General features: G+C 41.1%; 1 long non-coding RNA gene across 2 annotated transcripts; it reads right to left on the bottom strand.

Moving 5' to 3' along the window:
* Positions 1-268: 268 nt before the first annotated feature.
* Positions 269-23,924, bottom strand: LOC115604372. 2 transcript variants are annotated; one of them, XR_003990239.1, is made up of 3 exons: positions 23,716-23,912; positions 7,208-7,415; positions 269-938 (listed from the first exon to the last, which is right to left on the bottom strand). It is a non-coding gene; the product is annotated as an uncharacterized LOC115604372 (long non-coding RNA). The 2 variants fall into 2 exon arrangements; XR_003990238.1 differs by lacking the exon at positions 7,208-7,415 and having other exon boundaries at positions 23,716-23,924.
* Positions 23,925-23,960: the final 36 nt, after the last annotated feature.

Below are 23,960 nucleotides of genomic sequence, written 5' to 3'. Positions count from 1 at the left end.
AACAGAGATGAGAAAAAGTATGTTTAGAAGCTGAAAACTAAAATGTTGCGAGATCTCGGTGATACCTTTTACTCCAGTTTGTACCACCATAGGCAATTGCCTTGGCAAAGCTCTTCAGCCACTGCCTAACTTGAGGCATACAGAGAGTTGCATTGACTTAAGGTTTAACCTTCCTTTTCACCTATGCATGAAGTTCGTGGCTGTGTGTTTTCATGCTGCCTCTCGGCTGATAAGGATTTCTCCCCGTGTATCTGCAAAACTCCACTTATTACCTCCTTCAGGCTGTGCACTGCAGTGTCCCAGACAGGCAGTGAATGTGCTGAGGCCATTGCTCATTGGATTCCTCTATAGGGTTCATTGCTTATGTGTCCTCACCTCTTTGTCTCTTGTTTTACGCTTGGACGCAAAGCTCTCTGGGAGAGGGCTGCTAGAGAACAATACCCAGTGAGGATTAGAGTCCTTGAGGCTCAAATGCAAGTAAAGCAATGGATTGAGTGCCTTGTTAAGCTTGAGCCTAGGTGACTGTACAAAGTGATTCAGTGAAGAATCATGGTCAGTCTGTTCCCAGGCTTGTTTAATACGATGCTTTAAACTTAGAGAAGTATCTAAGTGCTTTATTAAGAATAAATCAGGAGTCAGCAGGATAGCAGAGATGCATGATTTCTTAGGGAAAGAATTGTGAAGACTTTCTTCTTTATGTGTGTTAGAGATGTACATACTTCTGAGACCGCAGCTTTCACTTAGCTCATAATGGCAAATCCAACAGATTAGTTGTGAAGGTTCATCTCAAGTGGGATCTGTGCTGCCCAGCTGACATGTCAGTTTCACCAGTGCTGAGTTACAGCCACGCAGTGACACCTTGGCTTGCTGGACTGGTCCAACACATCTTTCACTGAAACATCTTTTGCAGGGGCTGGAAAGCAGGAAGACTTTTTAATCTAAAAAGGAGGATAATAGAGAAAAGATTTCACAACTGGAAAGAATTTCACAAAACTTCTTTTTTCACACACATTATCCCCCTCCTTCTGTGTTTTGAAGCAGGCTATAGGCAAACGTTTTTGTATAACCCCAGCTAGCAACTAATCACCACACAGCTGCTCACTCATTGCCCCCCCACAGCAGGATGGGGTGGAAGAGAATTGGAAGGGTAAAAGTAAGAAAACTCATGGGTTGAGATAAGAATAGTTTAATAATTGAAATAAAATACAATAATGATAACAACAGCACTAATGATAGTGATGATGATGATGATGATAATAATAATAATTTATAATGAAAAAGAAAATAACAAAAAAAAAAAAAAAAGGAGAGAGAAATAAAACCCAAGACAGACAAGTGATGCAAATGAAAAACAGTTGCTTACCACCAACTGACCAATGCCCAGCCCATCCTCAATCAGCGGCCCTCCAGCCAACTTTCCCCCAGCTTTATATGCTGAGCATGACACCATATGATCTGGAATACTCCTTTGGTCAGTTGAGGTCAGCTGTCCCTTCCCAGCCCCTTGTGCACCCCCAGCCTACTCGCTGGTGGGGTGTTGTGAGAAGCAGAAATGGCCTTGACTCTGTACAGGCACTGCTCAGCAACAGCTAAAACATCTCTGAATAATCAATGTAATTTCCAGCACAAATCCAGTACATAGCCCCATACTAGCTACTGTAAAGAAAGTTAACTTTATCCCAACCAAACCAGCACAGCAAAACTGTGGCCTCCCTGAGGTCAGTGGAAGCTTTGCCATTGTCTTGACTAGGACCAGAACATCCCACAGTATATTTTCTTTGCTGCCAATGTTTTGAGCAGGACTGGGGAGGTAATGTGAAGAAGTGAAAAGTAAAAAAATAGAAAGTGTTCAAACGCTGTCCCTATGGCCTGGGAGAAAACACCACTCTTCTGCTATGTGGCATTTTCTATGTGCTTTTTGTGAATCTGGAATGTAATATTTCAGTGGGAATTAAGTGAGAACAGGACATAAGGAAATAATCACAAGGCAGAAGGGCATTATTTAAGAGTACATTCTGGTGACATTTCTGCTCCAGTAATAAAAGGATAAGTGCAGCCTGACTCTAACTTTTCACGCATCCAGTAAATACAGATACCACTGCATCCCCACCATAGAAAAGAGACAGGTCTGAGTGACCCATGCACAATACACAGTATCTCATCTTCTGGTTTTTGCCTCTTCATCTCTAACGGCTTATTGCTCCTTAGGGACGATGTGGCTGGAGTAAGCAGGCTTGTGGGCCGGAGTGGCCACACAGACACGTGTGTGTGTGTGGCTCCTTGGGAAGCCACCCTGAAGGTCAGTGTCCTATATAAAGATTTCACTGTAGTGCTGTGATGACTCTAAAGCTCAAAGCTGGTTTCAAGCTTGGCACAGAGCCTGGCTGAAGACAAACTCAGTTTCTACGCAGTGTCGTACTCTTGCTGTAGGTTTTGCTTGAACAGATCAAAGCTACTGCTGACAGGTATAATTTCAATAATTCAGAATTTAGTCAGATAAAAGTTTTGGGACACTACTTTAAAAATGAAAGAAAAAAGGAAAAAAGTTGTATTTTCTTTATTGTTGAGATGCTGGCTCAGAATTGCTTCCAGAAGGGCACAGCATTCTTCTGCTTGCTTTGCTGAAGCAGCAGTATATTTTGTTGAGGTCTGAGCTGACTCCCTGCAGCTTTGCACCATTACTGAATTAAAGCTGATAAAGACTGTGCCCTCTTTCCTTTGCCTGCAAGTCAAATCCTGGTGTGGCTCAGTAGGACACCCAAGTAATCTCTGATTAAATTAGATTTCTCTGAGCAGAACATTCAGGATGTAGCGGATGGCACAAACCCACCCTCTGAACAAATACTTCTTCCTAGCAAAATCATAGGCAGTAAGCAAAGGACTGCCGCAGAAACTTGAGAAGCAAAAGGCACTATAATCAATGTTCACTTACAAATGCTTCACCCACACTAGTAACTAGGAGGAATGGCTATCTGGAGGCAAGTAATGTAATTTAATGAGCATATTATGAATGAGCACCTACAAGACTGGCTTTCTGACCAGCCTCCTTGTGTGCCCTGTACCACAGCAGCACCCAAACTGCTTGCTGAAGCTTCCTAATGCTCAAAGGAAGCAGTTGCTAGTGTTTATGTTCCACATTCTTCCATTGCTCAATATCCAAATATTTCACAATGTAGATCCAGTTTCAAAAGTTCATTTAAGAGAGAATTCTTGTTCCAAGCTGAGTTTCCTGTTGCAGCCTGAATCCCAGAGCGGGTCATGTGCAGCAGTTGGCTCGTATCTCTCTGGAGATGCTGTACTGCTGATTTTATAAACAATATAAAGTAGGAAATGGATGAATATGTTTCTTATTTTAATAAATTAAATCTGGCAAATGTAATTCGCTCCAACAAGAATGCCCATTGCTCATGGTTTCCAGAGCTTGCTGTGCACCCTTCCCAGGGGAACCTGGGGCCAAATCTGTCCCTACATAAGCAAAACTCCCTACATGTCTGCTGGAGTAATGCCAAACAGAGACAAGGGTTTGATCCTGATTCCCCACCGACCAGAGCAAACTCTGACCTGAACAATAGAAAGCAGTCTCTGCTTTCAGCAGCCATGCTGCATGCAGGGAGCCTCTGGTGTGGTAAAAGCATAAACCTTCAGCCTTGACAGGAGCTGCCTGGCTTGTCTGGTATGCGGGAGGAAGGCGCACAGCCGCACTCACGACAGTTCAGGGGAAGTTCGCATCCCAGCTCCTCGTGGGAAGGCAGAATTAATTCCTGCCAGTGTCTCCCTCCCGGCAGAATCTGGAAGCTGCAGCCAGAGCGTGGGATTATGCGTGTACCTACATCCCTGTACATGCTTTGCTGGGTCTGGGCCTCTGCTATGGGTTGCGATCAAATGGCACTGAAGTGAACAGGGACACTCTCAAGGGCTCAAGGGGTAAATCTTCTTGTTGGCCCAAGCAATATGCAAACCACAGTTCAAAGGGCTGTACTCAAAACCCCTTTTTGGGATGTGAGCACACAGGTCTGTAATGACTAGCTCACCACCATTTCTTCAGTACATGATGATGGTTGTGGAGCCACCCAAGTGCAGCATGAGCCATTTAACAGCCACATTTCAGAAGAGCTTGGTCACTCTCGGTTTTTGCAAGACTCCTCCATGTGCTTAAAGTGGAGCAGAATGGAGATTTTTTTTTGTCATTACCTGGTCAAAAGCAAAGTGTATTTATTGTCCTATGCTCCAGGGCCTGATGTTCCACTTCTGCTCCTGCCCGGCTTCCCCTTTGCCCACTGTGCTTTCTTCCCAGGATACGAGCAGCTCACTCACCATTAGTGTGCCTCATTGCCTGCAGGTCTAAATATTTTCCTGGCCTGTGAAAGTTGGGAAATCTCCACAGGCTGTGAACACCCCCAGTACCAAGCCTCCTACATCCACAGTGAGCGCACAACCAGTGAATGCATGGGTGGCACCAACAGTTTCGTGTCAATGGAGATGCCTTGCAGCAAGCCCAGAGACGCCTTTTCTTCTACCCACTTATTTGATTTTATTTTAATTTCCTGACTCTAGCTTGCTTCACCCTCAATATATGAGTGAACTACATTGCCTTTAAAGAGGTATTTGACTCTTTATATAGTCAGTGAGGAGATGTATGCTTCTCGCCAGCTTCTTTATTACGGTCTTTGGAGATTTTCAGCTGTGGAAGGAGTTTGTGTTGTTTCCAAGTCTGAATTTAGCATTGAAAATAGTAGCTACTACTGAAAAATGTTCATCTGAAACTTGGGCATGGGTGTGCTGTGGTTAACCCAGCCTGGCTTCGCTGGGGAGCTTGGATGAATGTGTCAGTGCTGGAACTCCAGTGACCCTGGGGGACTTCCTCCTGAAGCAAATGGGTATAAAGGTGGTCAAAAGGATGGTGACATCCTACAGTAGGCTCGTGCCAACCAACGACCCTCTTCCTACCAACAGTTCCAGTCCCCTGACTTTCCCAGGACTGCTTATATAGTCATGGATCTTCTGTGACAACTGCAACCTTGTGGTTAGATTTTAGTGAGCTGCTGCAACTCCCAGCACTGGGAAGGGTGAGCAGAAACCTGCATCCAGCAGCTGGGCAGAGTGGCAGACTGCTGCGAAAGCAGCTTCACTTTTTCATAGAACAGCAGTGTCAATAGCTCCTACGGCTTTCTTCTTGTTAATTTCCTATTTTTAAATCACCAGTACAATGTTCTGTGTGTGTGCTGGTCTGTGGGGCTGTGTGTGTGCAGGAGGGGGGTTCTAGCTGTATAGTTTGTGCACACACAAACACATACACACATACAGAAACCCCTGACCCTAATTATGCCCCAGGACACATCCATTCACCCCCATGAGCCCAGCTTATCTCTAACTCCCATGAACACAAATCCAAAGCAATTCCACTCATACACTGTGACTTCAAATAAGCTGCACAAAGTTGAACTGAGCAAAATAAGACCCAGCGGGTGTTCGTTTTTTGAAGATTGTCTGAAATAGAATAACTCTTTAATCTTTTAACAACCCAGCTTTTGGCCTTTGAGCATTGCAGCCTGTGCAAATGCACCACCTCCACTGGGAAATCTAACTTGCAACAATTTTGCACTCTTTCCCAATATTATTTTTTCAGGCATTGAATGATATAGACTTAGGGAATGAAAAAAAGAAAAGCAGACTATCCCAGTTAGCATGGCCTGTTGTCTTCTCCGTCTAGAGAAAGCTGTTGCCTACAGACAGTGGTGGCTTGCAGCCAGGGTTAACATGACCTTTTGACTTGCAAGCCTATGGAAAGCTTCTTCTGTCTTTCCCAGGAGGTGTCACTATGAAGCATCACTTTGCTGCCATACAGTTCACAGGCATACAAGGCTTGGCTTACGGATGAAACTGGCTGCCAGGGATCTGGCATGGAATTTTTCTCCAGCTTGCTTTCTGATGCTCAGAGAACGAGGGAAAGACCGAGAGATGAGAAGTCCTAAATATTTATCTTGCATCTTGGCTTACATGGATTTGCAGTTCAGCTGGGTTTCTCAGATCCAACAGCCTCTCTGCACTAGGGAAGATCACTGATTACTTAAGAGAAAAGGAGAGGACTGCTCAGTATCTGAGATAGCATACAGAATGCCCACAAAAAGTGATGCGAGTGCAATCTCATACTCCAGTTGCTCTACTGGAAATTTGGGCTCTCTTTCCCGTTCTTCCTACTAACTTGTTATTGGACTTCACCTCTCTGCTTCCCTATTGACCCCGTTTCTCTTGAAACCTGGAGTACTGCAAATACACATGCCAGTGAGCAGGAAAATAGGGCCATGGCTGTGGTACTAACCAGCCTAACAATAATGCCTTTAGGTCTGCATCTGCAACACTTGAGGAGCACATCTTAGCAAAAGGCGTCTTCCTCCAGGCAGATCTGAGCCCTCTTTCCAGCACTGAACAAGGGACCTACTTTCGTTCACATGAAAGAACAAGGATTTGCTGCTCTGCTTCTTTTTTGGTTCCTATAAGCCCACTGCAGGAAAGTTCTGTTTTATTTGAATACACCATTGTTTATTTATAATTTTGTTCTAGATGTGTGACAGATTCAGCATGTGTCACCCAGCAGGGAAACAGTAGTAGGCTGGAGAGTTAACAAATGCACTGCAGTGAAGCCAGATGGCCTGTTTTCATAAGGAGCCTCTGAAAGATGCTCTGTTGCATAGATTTTTTTTGTGCTTCCTTTGGTGCCCAAGATTCACAAGAGCATTGTTACTGCATATCAACTCGTCTGCCAAAGCATCATGGAGCTGTGCTCCACTCTGTATTTCATCTAACACCCCCTGTGATTGGGAAAACATATAAAATGATACACCGAATCAACCCATCATCCTCTGTCCAGAAGTGGAGTCAATAAACAAAAAGATCCTGAGCACCCTCCCAGTTTTAGTGTGCCTGGGGTACTGAGGTGCTTGTGTCCATCATGGGTGTCCACAGGCTGGGGGTCCCTTACACAACCAGGTGCCTGTCTCTGTAGTCAGTGGTTGTGGAGTGCACCCCTGGCTCTCTGGAGGGTCCTGACAGATTCCCCTGGGAGTGCCCATGCCTGTTAAAACATCCCCACACATCAAGGGGCCTTAACACAGTGCTTAGCTCCTAGGAAGCAGCTGACTTGAAAGCAATCTCAGAGCATGTACTAATAAAGAAGATGTTTGCTGGAAGAGTATGTAGCTGTACTTACATTTTTCCCAAAGGACCATATCCCTGTTAAGCAGATTTATTTTTTTTTTCTTTTCCCCAGGATATCATTAAAGAATGCTCCAGCTTCTTCCTTATTCTCTCATTTTTAACTCCCTCCAGTTCCCTGTTAGGATGTTTCCCAGTTTCAGAGAGCTGCATGCAGTTTCCTTTGGAAGCTGTTGGTGCCAATTTCACGTCCTAGCCTTGACCTGAAAGAGATGGGGAAGAGTCTCTCTTTTGCAAACACTTTTCAGGCTTGTGAAAAATGGGTCAAGATCTGAGCTGATTAGTTGTTTGCAGCATCAGTACAGTGGAAAGCTAGGAAATCGAAAAAAAGATGGGCAAACTGATTGCTATTATACATGATATGGCAGCATTTGTTATGATCGGCAGCAAAATGTAGATGTTGTTGAACAGGAATGATATTAGAGATGGCTTGTTTTTCTCTGCCCAGCTTTGAATTGCCTGTCTTAACACAAAGGATTAAATAAAAGGAGGCTATAAGTGGCTTTTTAAAGAATGAAACAGCTAAGGACAGGTAATTTATTACATAGATATTAATCACATAGGTTTGAGGAAGATTTTGTCATATTTTTCCCATCTCTGCTTCAGGGGAGAAGCTATCCACCGACACAGCTAGCCTCAGTCACCCTAGAAGGCACTATTCCTTGCAAGGCTAGACATAGCCAACTAAAACTGAAATTACCATGAAAAGTGAGAGTTTTGAGGCAGGCCAAGAGGGGCTATCCACTGTAGATGTTGGATAGCCTGAAACACAGGACAGCAGGGCGTTGCAGGGATGGCTTCAGCGAGATGCAGAGATACCAGAGTTAACTTTAAAGGCCTTAGTGGACACTTAAAACAGGCAGCTTAGAAATGGAAATAGCTATCTGTATCAAAGATACTAGTGTGGTGTCAGCTCAGGGCCTTGTAGGTCATCGCACTCTGTGGAGCACAGACACTACAGGCATTATAAGCCACTTCCACTTGTCAGAGGCGAGCTTAGAGAGGCCCAGAGCAGCACACACGTAAGCAATCTTTGCTATGGATTTAAATTTCACTTTAAAATCTTTGAGGAAAAAATAAACAATGTGTTGTTTTGAAGATATGGGCTCTACATTTACAAAACCAGGCTGTCGCAGGTTCCTGGTGAAAGGTCTTTGAAGGAAAGGACTGTGTAAATTGGTGATTTTTTCTTATTTTTTAATTTTTGGAGTTTGACAACTAAATAAAAAAAGTGTGTGTGAATATATATACACACGTGTAAATATATGGAGATATACATGAAACTTGAGTCTGGAATACTGGGCTAAACCAATAAGAGAAGATACATTTGAAAACTGGAACTACTTATTAGAAGTTGGCTTTTGTTCATTTTCAACTTTTAAAAAGAAACGCAAAGGACTAAATTCAAACAAATCTAGCTGTCATGCTCAAAACAAGTAAGGAGGACACAGTGGCTCTCAATAGCGATGAAGAGAAAAAGGGCAGAACTGATCCTTATCACTAAAGTTTAGTGGCACCAATTGGCTTCAGTCCACACTGCTTAGGGTTAGCCCTTTACGTAGATTTGTCTTGGAGAGACCATTAGAGACAAAATAAACTCAGGGAGCAAGATAGCTACTTAGCATTGTGGATGATCACAGCTTTCCTTGGTCTTATTTTATTTGGCAGTATAGATGTAGCTGCCATTGTTACCTTGTTTCCACTTGAAGCCTTATATTCAATATCTATATTTAAATTAATTATTTAAATTAATTTAAATAACTAAATATTATTTAAACATTTATATTAATTTAAATTGTTTATATTTATATCAAATAAAATATAATTGAATCCATCCTAGGTATTCAGAAAATGCCCCAAATCCCTACTGTGGGGTGAACCGTTATCAGTCTTTCCTGTTGAGGCTGCCCCTGTTTGCATTGCAGACTTAGATATTTGATCTCAAAATAAATCCCCAACAAAACAAACAAATAAAAAACAAAAACAAACAAAAAAAAAAAACCCAGCAAAAACCAAACAAACCAAAAAGAAAGATACAGTGTGTCCAAATGGAGAAAGCAAAATGTTGAGGAATATGAGTTCTCAGGCACAGAAAATAATTGCATTTCAGGTAAAGATCTTGAGCATGTGACTACCAAAAACAGACACAGGAATGGCTAAAACAGATCTTCAAACACTTCCAAAATCTTAGGGGGGGTGGAGGGGTTTTTTTGTTTGTTTGGGGTTTTGCTTGTTTTCTTTTTTTGAGAATTCAGTCTGGATTCCTTGGTGATTTCATCTCAGTTTAAAGAGTTTAAAAACCAAAATGGCTTTGTTTCAATAATTAAATTATTCACTTTGTTCCCTCTTCTTTTTCACTACATATTGCTCAGACTTGTTGCAAGTTCCAGAGCTTTGGTAGCCTGCAGTTTTCCGGTCTAAAATACAGAGACAAGGCTTTAGCCAAGATTTTGCTCCAGGCAGAGGAGTATGTGTGATTGCACTGTAAGAAATGGAAGATCCTAAGGGAAAGGAATGATCCGACATACACATGTGGGAGCAGCTATATATCCAGATCTGCAGATACAGATCTGTCAATATGGATACAAAATCATCAGGATAGAAGTTATCTGATCCTTTCCTCACCAGAGGGTGACTTAATCATAGAATCGGAGAATCATAGAATAGTTAGGGTTGGAAAGGACCTTAGGATCATCTAGTTCCAACCCCCCTGCCATGGGCAGGGACAACTCGCACTAAACCATGTCACCCAAGACTCCATCCAACCTGGCCTTGAACACTGCAAGGGATGGAGCGTTTACCACTTCTTTGGGCAACTTGTTCCAGTGCCTCACCACCCTCACTGTAAAGAACAACTTCCTTGTATCTAATCTAAACTTCCCTGTTTAAGTTTGAAGCCATTACCCCTTGTCCTACCACTACAGTCCCTAAGGAAGAGTGTCTCCCCAGCATCCTTATAGGCCCCCTTCAGATAATCCAGAGGTATCTGTTTCCTGCCAGTTTATCTAGCTGATAAGTACTCTTTACTTCAATTAGCAATAGTGATTCTGCAAGCTATTCCTGTTCCTCTGTCTTCTCTTCTCTGGACTTAATTTGATTCAGCCCAGCAGTCTTTGCTTGTAAGTCTTCTTTTCATTCATCCTTGATCATTCCTGGTGTTTCTCCCTTGACAGTCTTCTTTTGGATCCCCACCTTCACAGTGTGCGGCACCCAACACTAGGCAGTGTACACCTTGCTAGGAACAATGAGAATGGAAGAAATCCTGGAAGCATCCTGAAGCCTGCATTGCTGTTTCCCCATCCTTGTGTGCTGTTTTCCTTCTCTGCACGACACTGTGGCCTGTGTTCAAAGCCTTCTATAAACTTATAGTACTCATATAGTCCAACTTCAAACATAAATGCTTTAGATTTGAAAAGATAAATGTTTAGGTGGGCTTTGAAACAGATGTCTCCCTTAAAGTGTACATGTATATGTTGATCTGATTCATGTAATTGCCAAAGTGTTTTAGAAACGTCTTGAGGACATTTGCATATAAAGGTGGAAATAACAGGAGATAGTCCCTAAATTTTCCAGCAAGCTCGCCTCTGTTTCTGTCTTTGGCTGGGAGGCAGAGTTGCAACAAAATATGTGTAAATGAGAGAAATAAAACCAAACCTTTAGGAGTTTATCATAGGTATGTGAGCTTGGGTACATATTCAAAGACATAGGAATTTCCCATGGTGCCAGAGCCAGAAGATTAATTTCTAGTTTGTCTTCAAAATAGGCAGCTGCTAAATAACAATGAAAAGAGAAAACCTAAGGTAGTTATTTCTTTTTATGTTGCTTTACATATAGATATATACTTATGTGTATATACATGTATATAAAAATGCACACGTGTTAATGGCAAGGATCTGGGCTATTCTGTAATGTGCATTAGTTCATTTAATAACAATATCAGGTATTTGGTTTAGCACACAGATGTGCAGAAAACTTTCTCTGTCTTCGCTGTAGATCCATCAGTCAAAAAGTAAATGTACCACAGGTGTACTGATATGGTAGACCATAAGGGTATTGTAAGAGCTGATGTAGTGTTTCAGGATAGTGTTTCAGGCATGAAATAACCTTAGTCTAATTTAGCTGTATGCTTCCAAGCGTAACTGAGTAGAGGAGCTCTGAAAAACTGCATTTCTAAGAACCAAGGATCTTCCTGAGAAATACAAAAAAAATGCTGTTCAGACTGTTGATCGGGTTTACAGTTACATGGCTTCTATGAGTCATTCTGCAACCCCACAGTCATAAAATTATCTGCAGAAAGATAAGAAGACAGAAGTCTTTGGACAGTATGTATTGATACCTACCCCTGAGGAAAAAACCCAAGTGTTTATGATCACTTTTGTTCTGTATTAACTATGCTATTGTGTTGGCTCCTTCTAACACCAGGACATGGGATTAAAACAGTGGCAGACAGTCCTATCTGCTGCCTAGTTTCCCCTAGTTTCTCATGGTTTTTGTAAGAGCAGAGGCTCACGGTTTTAATCAGCATGATGCAGTACACACAGTAGAGCAAATTTCAAGGATCCACTGTATTGCATACCCAGCTGCACATCTTTGAGAGGCATGTAGGGAGCATCCAAAGACTGAGACAGGCCACTTGAAAGCACAGAGGTGATCCCATATGTACCACAATTCCTGCAAATGAATTGTGAAAGGAGTAGTCAAGATGGCTTCCTCCCTTTCATGCTTAATTGTTGAAAGTAGAGATTCTGCACAGAGTTTCTGCAGGCTGTGTCTAGTGCTACATTTGCAGTGCAAGTAAAGCCATAGAGAGAAAGAGAAGTTTCACTGCTAAGTTAAGAAACATTTTTGTTATCCAAACTGGCATGTATGTATCTATAGTAGGTGCTTAAACATTGCTTCAGCTGACACTAAAATGCACATCAGTGAAGATATACCTTTTCATTTTCTTGAAAATCTCCTGGGGAAAGACTGAGACAGGCAAGGACAACCAATCTCCTTGGTATGACTGAAGCCACCAGTTTCTCTGCCTCCAAAAGGAGCCTGATATCTGTAACCAAGCCTGGTTCCCCTCTTTTTGAATGAGCTTATTAGACTGCGATCTTTTTTTCTGTCTTTTCTTTTTTTTTTTTTTTTTTTTTGTTAAATTGCTTTCTTAAAATTATTAGGAAAGAAGCAATTGGAGGGCTCTCAACTGCTTCCCACTTTTAGCTTGTATAGCCAAATGCAAAGGAAATGTCTAATTGCTATGTGACCTTACTAGTCTCTGGATAAGTTTCTTATGACTGTAGACTATACAACTCCCCCTTACACCTATATATACCTACTTTTGCTTCATTACTCCCCCTTATCCCCTGGGCCTGGAAAGTATATGTAGTAAAACTAGGATTTGAAGTCTAAATGGCATTTGATACCATACAGATATTTTGTGCTAGCATATAACAGTTTGTTTCATTTCATTTACTCCCTGTAGGTAGCACAGAATTGCCACGTAGAACCAGCCTGCATCTCAAACAGGACCCAGGACGGCGTACAATGTCTGTGTACGATGTCTGTATACAATGTTTCAGCAGATGGTGCAAGAAATCTTCATAGCAGGTAACTGGAGAATAATGGACCCAGACGGTTTGGTCTCAACGTTCTTTAGTCAGCTTGTGTGCTTACACTGAGATTCCAACTAAAAGCAAAATCTAGAGGTGAAGGCGTAGCTCAATCTGAAGGCAATGGTGTCATTTAGAGAGGGAACTCAGTCATTAAGGAACAGCTTCCTGCTGTCTTATCTTTCCCCTGTTCTTATATTAAACCAATACATTTTCACCTACTATAAAATCCAGAATAAATATTATATCAAGCTAGTACATATACTCTGTCTACTAGAATTTGATGGCAATCTTTATTTTCATGAACTCATCTTTTTATGAGAAATGTCATTTTTGGATGATATTTTTTTCTAAACACAGAACTTTGTATAGTTTGAAACAGAGTAGGGATGTGCAGAAATTATTCAGTAAAAGAGTTCCCTTCAGAAACAGCCATTCACCTCTGATGTTCATTTCATTATTTCCAACTAGAGTGGTTCCACTTTCTGTAAATAAAGAAATAAGTAATATTTACTAGGTAAGAAAGCAGCTGTCTCTAGAACCTGAAGGTTAAAGCACACACATGGGTTGAGGGAAATGTCCCTATGTCAGTGAATATTTAATTGGTTATGCAAAGTGAAATAAGTCCAAAACAGATCAAGGGTCCCTCTGCAGCATGGGGAAAAAACCAAAGTATGAAAATATTAATAAGGTACGAAATCTGCTTTCTACATTCCTTGCCATAGAGCTGTTCCCTAATGGCTTTTGAAGCTCACAGGTACTTATAATAATAGCCACTTTCTGAACTTGGAACCTGAAAAGATCTTATTTTAGCTATAACGGTTGCTTTAGAAGTGCTAAGTTATGCACAGGCAAAACGGATGTACTTCACAGCATGTTTTCTATTTCCATTCCCTGACATTGTGAGCTGAAATAAAAGGTAAACATGACAACTTGAACAGTTTTAAATACTGCAACTTGCTTCAAGCCTCTCCAGTCTACCACAGTCTTCATATTTATTGTTACCTCCATTTGAATGCAATCACTAGTCTGCACTCTAAAGCCATCTTCTGTCCACCTTAGATGTGTGAATTGCAACATGTAGTGTCGAGGGAACAATGAGCAATCTGAGATTGCAAGTCTGGAGCTCCTACCAGAACATTGCAGGACTTCACTGCCCAATGCTGTCTTGAAAGAGGGGGGACAACGTTATTGGTGAATCTTTCTGCCTTGCAAAAATATAAGTCTTACCTTGATGGTACTCAGTGGTGGAGGTTTTACTCTCAACAAGAAGAAATGACACACTATGCTTCCCAGGAAAACTGCTCCCACTCAGACTATCCTACCTACAAAAAGGCTTTCTGCTCAAAATGATGTGTTCGTGGGGTTTTATTGAGTACTATGGCAGTCTGGAGCCATAACATCTCTGGCTGCCAGGTGCAATTTAGGCACATGGTGTAACTACAAGATTTTCAAACTGTTAGCCCTGTAATGCAGCATGAAGGCTACCGTAAGGCTGGATTCCTTCCACTTGTGCCTAATTATCCATAGCAGAGGCTCTACAGCGAGCTCGATTGCATGTCTGAGAAACTAGTCCTGTCTTGTAGCAGACTAAAGTCAAAGAACAAAACATATAGATAAAGTCTGGGCAGCATTTGTGTCTTCAGTTGCCACTCAGACAAGTTTTCATCTGTATAGTTTGGCAAATGGTACAGTGTCCTGGTTGTCATATAACCAAGACACTTAAGACATAAGGTATAATGTTAGGTGCCAAGATAAGTAATTTCCTGTATTATCAAGAGGAAGAGATGGGTTTCTCCAGAGAGCAATCCAGAAGAGACTGGTATTCCACACTACCATCCAGAGAATTGCAGTCTAGCCTTCTAGGCTTTATAATTAGATACATACGAATAGGCAATATGGAAAGATTTTCCCCACTGGGAATTTGGCACCACCTGCAATAAGTAACTGAGGTTCTTCTATAACATACAAATATATAAGCACTGCATAGGCAGGCTTACCCTGTGTTTGAAAAGTGTCTTCAAGTTAGGGGGATGCCCAGCCCTCTGAAAATACCTATTTCTCTAAATCACATGGAGAAAACACCCAGGTGACTACCAGAAATCAGATGCAGAACTTTTCCATGGCTAAACTGAAAATTACTAAACTTATATATGAGATGAATCTCCCTAAAAGACAGCTCTGTTATGCAATTCAAATTAGGTCGGCAGCCACCTGAATATTCAGGCTAAGATTATGTACCATTCAGATTGTGAAAGGTGTATTTTCCATATGGGAATTCCTACCTCCTCACAACTCACTACTGAAGTTTGAGTATTGTTGTATGTTTATCAAGGAGATCTCTTCTGCGTTGGACTTAAAATGATGCAAACATTAGCGGTAGAGGAGTGCTTTCTCTTCCAAAGAGAATCTACACAATCCTAGGGCCAGTGACCTTTAATGTTTTCATGAGTGGTCTGGGAACCAAATGTACGTAAAGTAAGTTTGCTGACCATACTAAACTAGGAGGAGCTGTGGACTCCTGCAAGGGTAGACAGTCCTTACAGAGACATCTGAACAGACTAGAGAGCTGGGAAATCACCAACCATGTGAAGTTTAATAAGAGCAAGTGGTGGATTCTCCAGCTGGGGTGGGATATTCCTGGTTATACATACAAACTGGGGAATGAGAAGCTGGAGAGCAGCCCCATGGCAACAGATCTAGGGATCTGAGCTGAGGGCAAGTTGAATATGAGCCAACAGTGTGCCCTGCCAGCCAAAAGGACTTGCGGAGTCCTGGGGTGCATCCAGCAGGAATAGGTAGCTGGTCGAGGAAGGTGAGTGTTCCACTCTGCACTGCACTGGTGCCTCAAGCATTCAGTTTTGGGTGCCTCAAAATAAGAAGGACACTGAACTATTAGAGTGTGTCTGAAGGAGGGCAACTGAGGTGGTGAAAGGTCTCAAGGGCAAGAATCATGAGGAGGGTCTGAGGTCACTGGATTTGTTCAGCTTGGAGAACAGAAGGCTGAGGGGTGACCACATTGCAGTCTACAACTTCCTGAAGGGGAACAGCTAATCTCCTCTCTAGTGACCAGCAGTAGGACATGAGGAAATGGAATGAAGCTGCATCAGGGGAAGTTCAAATTGGGCATTAGGAAAAGGATCTTCTCTGAGAGGGTGGCCAGTCACTGGAACAGGCTTCCCAGGGAAGTGGTCATGGTACCAAGCCTGTCAGAGTTCAAGGGCCGTCTGGATGATGCTCTTAGTCATGTGACTTAGTTTTAGGCAGTCCTGTGAGGAGCAGGAAGTTGGACTCAATGATCCTTATGGGTTCTTTCCAACTTGAGATTTTCTATGATGTATATAGTTCTATGAATATGTGCTCCTTTGTACCTAGGAAGCTGAGGACAAGCTGTGCCTTTGTGGACATACTGGAGTCCAGCATGGAGGGAATAAGGGGGTGTTTATTTGCTTGGGGAGGAATGGGAAACAAAGAAGGGGATTGGGCAAAGGTGTGGGCTGTTTGGGTTTTCTTGCAAAGGTGGCATTCATCATACTTCCACAAACAAGAGGTGCAAGTTATATCTCCAAAGAACTGTCTCCTAGACAGCAGAGACTCCAAAGGAGAAGTGGGGTCATAAAGGGCAAACAACATCAGTCCCCAAAACTAAGGGAAAACAAAATGACTGCAATACTTCAATACATAACTTCAGCACAGGAAGACAATTTTATCTCTGAGTAGGAGCTTTAAGCTATGGCTTCATATTTATCTCTATGCTCCTTCTAATGCCAAAGTTTTCCACATCACTGTGTTTAAAGAAGACTTACCCTCAACATTCAGCAATCGTGATATAAGGCATGTGAGTTCCCCTCATCCATGTTATGAAGAAATGCTTGGCAAGTAATCTCTAAGTATCACTAAATTCCCGATAAGCTGCCATACTTAGCTGAAGGACAAGAAACTGTACAGACATATGCATATCAATTTTCTTACTGATGGCTTTTACAATAGGAGCTAGAGTTGGGCAGCTGCAGCATACATTTATAAAGCTTACAGCTGTGTTCAGTGATAAGATAAGAGGTTCTTTTGTAGAGACCACAGCAAAAGCTTTGTCAGTGACAGAAGCGACACTTTTATCTCATCATGAAAGATGCCCCTTCCAGTGGAAGTCTAGCTGGCATGATGTTATCATTTGAACTGGGTTTTTTTTCATGGAAATGAGAGAGGAGGATCTAGCTGTTTTATGAAGTAGTCTGGCCTTTTTAATGATTATTTGTAACATTAAAAGAAAATTAACTGCAGCAGAAAGATTTTACATCCACCTATAAGCTTAGTTATCAGCATCCCCAGATTATTCAATAAATAAATAAAACAAATAACTCGAAAGCTGAAAATGGAATATTTAACATCCTGGTGCTACAGTGGAGATTGTCTGGTTACGGCTGAGCAGAAGCTAGCATTTTAAAGCTATTTTTTATTATTATTTTGATGCTTGTAATTTTCTGAAGCGGAGTTTTCCCAGGCTTTCTCTAAACCCACAGGCGCATTTGGGTGTTAATTTCTTAAAAGTATATGACCTTTCTCAGTCGCTTAATACCAAAGAGAAGGACTGAGAAGTCACCCCATAACTGTAAAGTCATCCATTAAGGAATGATTTTGTGGTTTTGATAAACCATACATATTTGTTCTCACCCAGCTTTAATCAGTTTAAGCTCATTATGTAGCTCTACCACTAGTGAAATCCTGAGAGTACAACTCTTTTCACCCATGCTGACACCTATTTTCCATTCACTTTCGAAGTCTCAGTGTCAAGTTTAGATGAGCTGGTCACTTAATAGATAGTTTGAATTAAATGAGATGAATTCAAAGCAGAATGTAAAGAATGGCTTTAGTTTTAGCTTGTAGGCAGAGGGTCCAGGATTCCTGTCTACATAGGCTGTTGAAGACAAGGCAAACAGTGATACAATCAAAGTTTATATGGGCTCTTAGGGGATGTAACCTTTGATATGTTTGCTTCAGCCTGTCAAACTATCATCTAATGGCTGGAGGGTGAAGCTGAGGTACAGTTTTTAATTGTGAGTAATAAAGGAATGGAATGACTTATCAAAGATGGTGATCAGTTCTTTACTACTGGCATTTTACACTGAGTCCTAATTGGGGTGGGGTTTTGTCTGGCTTGTGTTGTAGGTTTTTTCTTTCTTTTAATTGAAACAAGAATTAACTCCAGGAAGCCCTTTGGTCTGTTTTTGTACTCCGTTCCAGGTTATATCAACCCGCCATACTGTACCCATTAACAGTCAAGTTTATCTCACTCAGCTTTAGCAGCTTAAGTGTTGGACAATCTATGTTATCTATAGGCAACAAAGAAAAATAGGTACTTCCAGATAGACCTTCTGAATACAATTTTTGATATATGCAACTGCTAACGCAGGAGACTGGGCTTATCTGCATAGATATCTGTGGAAATAATAATTCACATGCATAAACTTTATAATGACAGGGATCCTAAGGAAAATGTAAAAGCTTATGGTCATGCAAAGTGCTGAGAGTCATTCCCAGAGCACCTTCACGTACTGGCAGACCAGCTGGACCTCTCCTCTGTACTGCTTTCCAAATCTGCATTCCCTTCATGTTATTATGAAATTCAACATATGATCAAAGAAACAAAACTTACCTGTGATACTACAAGGCAAATCATGACAAACTCAATCAAATCCTATTAGTGCAATTTATACAAAGTTTCTGCTGAAATCCACATGAGAAATGACGAAGGAAAGGCTATGTGCCAAATGTAGTAGAGTCTTCTGATACACACATTAAAGATTTCGGGTTTTTTTAACCATGTTAATTCATATTCCTTGCAGTAAAGACAACACCTGAAGCCGTTAGTCAAGTATAAAGACAGAGGTGAGAAGAACTGTGAAAATCTTATTTTCTTTTAAATGAGTTAAAGATATTATTCACTTCCAGATTATTAAACGTACTTCGCCTAAGTAAAAATTTAATATTGCAGGGTATAGCATTAACTATTGTGTAATACAAATGACAAGTAACAGCGTGCCTCATTTTTATGCTTTTACATTCAGTAACAAGATAATTTACCAGCTGTGCTCTTCTGCTGTGGTCCTCGCACTGTAATTAACCTATGCATCAGAGATCAGACCAGACCTTCTGCCCTCTAACTTTGAAATCTTGGAGTTCTGTTCAGGTAACTAATACCTCTGATAACAGGGCCAGGTACTGAAATTTCATCCGGAGGTATATAGGAAGAAAAAAATCCATTTTTGCAGCCTATCCAACAGCATAGGTCTGTAGGGCACAGATTTGACCTTCTTTACTCTGACGGTAGGGAGAATCATTCTTCTCAAAACAATGAGATTAATATTGTTGAGCCTGAGAACTCACACTGCAGCTAACGACTGTTTTTCAGAAAGCCATCTATGGGCAATTTCAAGATTTCTTCCATTCCCTCCATGAGTGCTCTGCCTTATGTATGAAACAACTGCAGTTCAACAAAGCATATCAGTGGGATTTTATGTTATACTCACATGGTCAACATCCTACAGCATTTTCTTCACCCAAACTCCCAAAATACTGTGCAGATTTTGTTAGGATAAGGACAGTGAGGTTGGCAAGCAATGGCACCGTACAACAGACACTGAACTAGAGCTTGAACAAAATTCAGAATTCTTTTTCCACCAGTTCTGACACTTTTTTCCCTTTTAAATCAGGTCAAAAAGCTGAAAGAGCAAAATCAGCTCTGAAAACTATAAAATTTTGGGTTTGGTTGGGTTTGTTTTTTTGTTGTTTGTTTGTTTGTTTTATACTTATAAGGGAAAGGTCCTGCTGTTCCCAAATTAAAAGTTTTTATTTGAAATTAAGGTGACATTGAAGTACATATACCCAAGGAGCCGTGGCACACATTACAACTGCATTTGCAATGCTTGAGATCCTCATTCTCCCCTTGTATGAATCTACTTGGCAGATTATGAGAACCCTATGTACTAAGATGAGGCACAGAGCTCAGTTAAAAAGAAGATTTACATTGTCATTTAACCTCAAACTGCTCACATCAAAACATTTAAGTGGATGACAGTGTTTTATTTTTGAGTATAATCAATTTTGACTAAACCCAGTATATCTGGGATGTATATTTTTTCGGAAGAAAATTAGGAAGGTAGAAGGGTATAGCAAGGAAAGCCAGACTTCCTCAGGAAATTATTTATTTCGCTGAAACAGCATTATTACTAGAAAAATCATTTTGGTGGAAAGTTCATAATATTCAGAATGACAGAGAATTTTTTGATGCTCCCTTTCCAGAAAGAAATGAGATACTAATTCATTCTCAAGAGAACTGGAGGGATTTGTTGTTTGCTTTGTTTTTAAAGGAGGATGTATATTCAGTCCCATTGGAATTGAAAGAACATCTCAGACCTGAATAAAGATGCATTCCAAAAGATGTCAAGAGGAAAGCTTTTGCAAAGCCAGCCTCTTCAAGAGCTTGTTACAGCCAGTGCTTTGAACCAATAGCTGTAATAAGAGCTGAATTTATACACAAACATTCAGAAAGCAAATACATAAATAAGGGGGGGGGGGGGAGAAGAGAACTTCATAGCATTGGTGTAGTATTATGAGCACAGCATTAGAGAAAACCATGCATCTGTTTTATAGTTGGTTTATATTCTTGTCTTGTGTGTGCATTTTATGCACATAAAAATTAACAACCTTTGACTACCCATTTGTATTTATAACATCTGCAGTACCAACGGGTGCACTTCTAATTTTTCTGTCCCAGGCTTGCTAAGCATCCTAATTTGGAAAGAAAATGCCAGATAACTCTCTAGGGGAACATTCGCAATGTCAACGTCTCTTAATTTCTAGACATCCTAATGTCACCAATGGGAAGTCTATAATGAAGGAAATCCCACTGGCAGTGAAGCAGGGTACAGACAGAATTGCTGGTCTTTGCTTTTTCTATTTGAACCAATCAAGGTGTAACTAACTGCAGTCTGAGACTGGAGTGGTCTTTCTGCTTTGGGGTAAAGAACGTATTTTGACTATGTAAAAGAAAAAGATCATTGAAAAAGATGAGCTCAGAAAACTATATTCATACATTCTTACTATGACTGGTCCCCCAGTAGTCCTAATCAGAGCTGGCTGGATTACCCTAGAGACCTGTTGTTCATGAGTACATGGACAGTAAACGCTTTCTAACCAAGTTTCTTCTCTGAGGCCTCTGGAGTTCACCACTGCCTTACAGAAAAAAAAACCAAAACCAAGCAACAAAATAAATACCCAAACAAAAAACAAACAACACAGCAAAACCACAAGGCATCCAGACAACCACCGGTACAAATCTCTGAATTCAGAGACTATTTTTGTGATACTTTTAAGAGAGATAAATAAAAGATCATTTTCTCCTCTGCTACAGATTGCTGCAGTGAAAATGTTCCAGGTGATGTACAGCTGGTTCAAATCAACTATTTGCATTTGCAGATAGTTTATCTAGCTGTGAGGAAGTTGCTAGGGTTTTTCAGCTGATAAATTCAAGATTTCTTTTGAGTCAGCTGCGCTGTGAGGGAGCAGGGGAGTACCTCCAGAGGGAAAAAGGAAAGTTTCTGATGAGCTGCATACAATGAAACTGCATCTGCCTGGGATTGCCCGTGTGTACTTTTGGCATTAGCCCTTCCTCACCAACAACAGGCAGAAGTGAGATAGTAGATTACGGTGGAAAGCTGTTTTCAGAGAATTAGTGGTGAGGAAAAGGCCGTGTCACAAACTTCAGATGAACATTGAGTCAGTTGAGCTGGGAAATCCTCTTCCCAGTCTGTGGGGAAGTCACATGTACCCAAAAAGTGCATTGCACAAAACAGAACATTTGAGAAGGGTGTTTTTGAGACTACTGTCAGCATTGGCTGTGCCCAACTCATGTGCCCATACCCAGGCACCGGGGAGCACACTGAGGCTGTTCATGAGGCACAGAAGGTCTCAGAACACTCCAGAGGAAAAGCCAACCTGGAGGCAGATCTTCATGAACAATGAGGATATAGCGAAGGCATTCGTGTGACAGAGAGATATGAATTTGAGGAGAATTTCTTTCACTTTAGTCTTTCTTGTCAGCCATGAAAACCCTGCAGGTCTACTTAGTTGTTATAGAAACTCTCCTCCACAACACCGATGGCTCCTTTGCAGATTTTACATTAGAGAAATAAGAGCTATATTTCAGCTCGAAAATGTGTTTTGCCAAGCAGGGGGTTCTGATTGTTTGTTTGTTCCAGCAAGATGAATAGCACCCAACTTAAAAAAAGCCATAAGCTTCATGTATTTACTTTGTTCATGTTTGCTGTGCTGTGGGGTGAGTTTACCTTGGCTAACACATGCTCACAGGAAATGAAATAAAAACTGCATGGAGAGGAATATCTCTAAAATGAGCAAAGCAATAGAGATTGTTCTTAGCAATCAATACTTGTGTGCAAGAGTGGAAAGGAAATAGGGTTTGGTGCCACTGTGTTGCTTCTTGTCTTGGTCTGACTTACGAATAAGTTACAGGAAAAAAGTACTAAAGGAAAACAGTTAAGGAAAGGCATTTTTCTCAGGAAAAATGAAAATGTCTCTTTCTGTAGAGGTTAAAACTCCCCGATTATTAAAAAGTAAAGAGAAATGGCTGCCAAAGAGACAAAGCTGACGGGCAATGTAAATTGTTAGTAGCTGAAGTTAGAGCCCACGAATGCTTTCCAAGGGCTCTGTCACTAAAAGCTGCATTCTCATTTCAACTACCAAGCCCCTTGTTCCCCTTCCCACAGTTCCTCATAACAAATTAATCCAATTTTTTTCCTTTCCTTTTTGCCATGTTAATTTTAATTGGAGCAGGTCCTCCCACCTGCCTTGGACCCAGGCTGTTGCAGGGGTGGAGGAGCTGCAGGGCTGGGAATGAGCAGTGAGGGGTTGCTGGGAGCCAAAGGCTGCTTTTTTGGGCTGGACCCATTTATGCTCAAAGTGTTTGTCAAACACAGCTTTACTTCCAAAGTCTCACAGGCTTGCACTGTGACTCTTAATTAGCCTGTGTTCCCTTCAAAGGTCTGCAGCAGTACAGGCCTCCTTTACAGAGTTAGAAAGTTATAAAGAGCAGTTTATCCAACTACAGAGACATAGAAATGTAATATTTTCCCACCAATATTGGAGAATTCGTGTTTTTCATTATAATAGTGTTTTCCAGATAGCAGTGAGAGATTTGCATGTATAGGAACACTAGTTTCTGACTAGACCTTGGAGAATACTGTGTTACTTTACAATAATCTTCAGGAAGCAGGAAACTGTTGCTAAGACAGTACTTCATATTTTACAGTGATCTTAGCAGTTAGCAAAATGTATACATTTACAAAATTATGAATCAGTTATCAAAATGAGCAATTATCGGAGAGAATCTTCTCTGTGTTACTCAGTACATCTTTGGACGGTGCCATTCAAATAACGTGAGAGAAATTCCACACTCATTTTTCTATTGAAGTAAACGAAGTCAGACTGTACCTGGTATGATTTGTGTTGCAGAATCCTGGGAGTCCCCTTGAGAAAACTTTTCCAACTCTACAGAAGTTCTGCACACAATTACAGGGCATAACAGCTCTGCTTTTGCACTTACTGTGTTTCTGCAAATGTTACAGAAGTGCAAAGTTGCATTAGCTAACAAGAAAGTCTGGCCATATACATGCAGCTATTTCACTGTAATTATCATCTGTTGTCTTCAAGATGTCTTCTTTAAACTGTAAGATGCTGTATTCTAGTCACCAATCCACCCAGATAGCCAAAGTTTGCTTTTGGTCCCAGATTTGAAATGACTGAGCTCTTTTTTCTATCCCTTTGATATCAACTTTAGCTTCCTGACGACAAATTTGAAAAGACTAAAAAAAGTTGCAAAACATAAACATACCTGCAGGACGATCCGGTGCCACTAAAATTTGTCTCCTAGCTTCAGGGTATTTTGCCACTCATATACAACAGCATATGAAAGCCTGCTTCAGTAGCCTGGAATGAACACTTAAAACAATGACAAAAGTTCCTAAAAGCAGAATCCAGCATGTTATAGAAAAGAAATACCACTATATAAGCCTTAGAAATTCATTTTTTGAAAACAAAAACTTCTCCTAGGCTTTCCTATATATATACACTCATGCT

This window comes from Strigops habroptila, chromosome 2 (assembly GCF_004027225.2).
Source record: "Strigops habroptila isolate Jane chromosome 2, bStrHab1.2.pri, whole genome shotgun sequence".
NCBI classification, from domain to species: domain Eukaryota; kingdom Metazoa; phylum Chordata; class Aves; order Psittaciformes; family Psittacidae; genus Strigops; species Strigops habroptila.
Note: the sequence above shows the minus strand (reverse complement) of the source record. Positions and strands in the feature narration are given on the sequence as shown.